A 3363-nucleotide genomic window follows, 5' to 3' on the forward strand; every position below is an offset into this window, starting at 1 on the left:
CATGCTGATCACCAGCCACTCAGTACCACACACCCTCCTTCAGTCACTCAGCTTCGTGAGATAGCACCAACCCATCATGACCCACAAGCTCAGATAAGCACACGGCATGGGAAGGCACCCCCTGTAGAAACTTTTGCAGGTGAAGGAACAGACATGCTCTTTGAGGAATGGCTACCAAGTTTTGAACGTGTTGCTGCTTGGTATGATTGGAGTGAGACTGACAAGCTAATTCAATTAGCAGGTCACCTGAAGGGTAAAGCCCAACAAGAATGGTCCTTATTAAGTCCAGAAATCAGTATAGCTTAGCTACAGCAGCCATACAGGACAAATTAGACCCTAGCAGGAAAACACTGGCAGTGCAAGACTTTCGACACTTTGCACAAGCGAGACAAGAGTCAGTGGCCGACTTTATTTTGCGGCTGGAACAAACATTCAGAAGAGCTTATGGTTATGAGAAGGTTGGAGAAGAAACGCGTCAAGCCTTACTACATGCACAGCTCCAAGAAGGCTTACAGTTTACAATAATGGAAGCCCCTGCAGTATCTGGGTCTCAATCATATCCTGAATTGTGCCTAGCTGCTAAAAATGAGGAGCGTCGACAGACAGAATTACTGAAGCGACAACAGTATGCTAGAAACAGTCTGCAGTTGACAAATAGCAACTCTTTTAGAGGACGTGTCAGTAACCACGAGTATGCTAACCCAAAAGTATCTGCCAGACCCACCAACCAGCGGAAGTGCTATGTATGTGGTAGCCCAAATCACCTGGCAAACCGATGTGATGCTAAGAAGCAAGAAAGCCAGGGCCCCAAGAAACAAGATGGTAACAGCTTGAACAGGCCTAACCAAATAGGTAGCAGTCGACCAAAGAAAGCAAGCATGGTTGTAGCAGAACAAGATACACCTGTGGAGTCGAGTAGTGCTACCACTGACAGTAGCACAACCTGGGATGAGGGCCAGACTCCGAACCCTATTGATCTTTTGTACTCCTCAGAGTCTGATGATGGGGGAGTTCTCACAGTACGATTATCAGATCATGGAAGTAAAGCACAAAGTGTACGCCTACTTGTACAGGATGTCCCAGCTATCGGAATCGTTGATACTGCGGCAGATATTACCATAATGGGGGGCAAGCTATTTCAGAAAGTGGCCAGTGCTGCCAAGCTGAAAAAGAAAAACTTTAAACCTTCTGGCATCACTCCTCGCACGTATGATCAGAAGCCCTTTACATTAGATGGTCGTATGGAGCTTGATATGGAATTTAATGACAAAAGAATGAAGACCACAGTCTACATAAAAATGAATGTCCATGATCAGTTACTCCTCTCAGAGGGTGTTTTCCGCCAGCTTGGCATAGTCCAATATCACCCAGATGTCCGTGTTTGGCATGTATCTAGTGTGGCAGAATCACATAAACCAGCCATTTCTGAAGTGCAAGTGGTAAGGAGTGTTCGTGTTTTGCCACAACAGTGCCGTGTAGTCTCTGTAAAGCTAGTAGGTACTCGGACAGGTCAGGATATGCCAACACAGCTCCTACTAGAACCGGCTAGTCTAGACAATGTGCTTCAAGTAGAGCCAGCCTTACTTTCATATAGTGCCAATGGAACATATGACATTACTGTGGATAACTGCACCGGGTTCACACACATTTTGGAGAAAGGTGTTATTCTGGGGACAGCTGTCAGAATAGCTGAAATTGTACCACCAAGTGGCTCAGAAAGGCTGGAATATCCTAGAATCAATCAGGTGACAATGACCTCAGAGAAGATTAGCTGGCGAAGAACAGAATTGTGTCACCTTGTGGATTATAGTGAATCCGGCTTGCTACCCAGTGAACGAGATGATTTGAAATTGGTTCTGTCGGAACATCATCAGGTATTCAGCTTGGAAGAAGGAGAAAGAGGTGAAACAGACCTTATGCAATTTGAAATCAATACAGAGGATGTCGTCCCAAAGAAACACCCAACACGGCGGATTCCACATGCTGCACAACAAGAAGTAGCTCAATTACTCAAGGAAATGCAGGATTCCAATGTTATAAAGCCATCCACAAGTGCGTGGGCTAGTCCCATAGTCCTGGTGAAGAAGAAAGATGGCACATTAAGATTCTGTGTGGACTATCGTGCCCTCAATAAGGTTACTGTTGCTGATGCATTTCCACTCCCAATAATTGATGATCTGTTGGACCAGCTAGGGAAATCCCGGTACTTTAGTACACTGGACTTAAAGTCAGGCTATTGGCAAATACAAGTACACCCATCTTCACAGGCAAAGACCGCTTTTACAACACATAAAGGACTCTTTGAATTTCGGGTAATGCCTTTTGGTCTTATGAACGCTCCCACTGCATTTCAAAGACTCATGCAGCAGATTTTAAGTACTTTACATCAAGATGGTTCTCCTAACTTCGTTGCTGTATACCTTGATGACATACTTATTTTTTCTGAGACATTTGCTGATCACAAAAACCATATTCAACAAGTGTTACAGAAGTTGGAGGAGGTTAATAATAGAAATGCCATTTTGGGTGTCAAGTAGTGGAGTATTTAGGACATATCCTTACACCAAATGGGTTACAACCAAACCCAGAGAGAATCACAGCTGTCAAAGAATTCGCTACTCCCAAGGATGTAAAGACAGTGAAACAGTTTCTGGGATTAGCATCATTTTACCGGAAGTTTGTCCCCAACTTTGCAAAAATTGCTGAACCTCTCCATGCACTTACCACAAAGGATGCTCAATTTGATTGGTCACCAGCTTGTCAAGAGGCATTTAACTGTTTGCGACAAAAGTTGGTTGAAAGTCCTGTCCTGGCATACCCAGACTTCAGTAAAAATTTTGTGTTAGAAACAGATGCCAGTATTTGTGGGCTAGGTGCCGTTCTATCCCAAGTTCAGGAAGATGACTGCTGTCACCCAATTTCCTATGCCAGCATAACCACTATCTGCACAAGAACGTAATTATGCAATCACCGAACTTGAGACACTAGCAGTGGTGTGGGCAATGGGACACTTTTACAAATACTTGTATGGCCACAATGTGACTGTATTCACTGATCACGCAGCATTTAATGCCGTGCTTCAGAGTCCTAATCCCAGCAGTAAGCATGCCAGATGGTGGACTAAGGTGCATGGGAGTGGAGTCAAAGATGTACAAATCATTTATCGACCAGGCAAAGAAAACTGTAATGCAGATGCCTTGTCTCGCCAACCCCATGCCCCAGCCCCTTGTGAAGGTGTCGCAGAAGGTGAACTGCAAATTTGTTCTGTTACTTCAGATACAGATATGGAAGTTTTGCTAGAAGCAGAACCAGCAGCTTACATCCCCACCAACTTTCGTGATGAACAACTGAAGGACTCTCGAC

Source organism: Dysidea avara, chromosome 9, assembly GCF_963678975.1.
Source record: "Dysidea avara chromosome 9, odDysAvar1.4, whole genome shotgun sequence".
In the NCBI taxonomy this organism is placed as follows: domain Eukaryota; kingdom Metazoa; phylum Porifera; class Demospongiae; order Dictyoceratida; family Dysideidae; genus Dysidea; species Dysidea avara.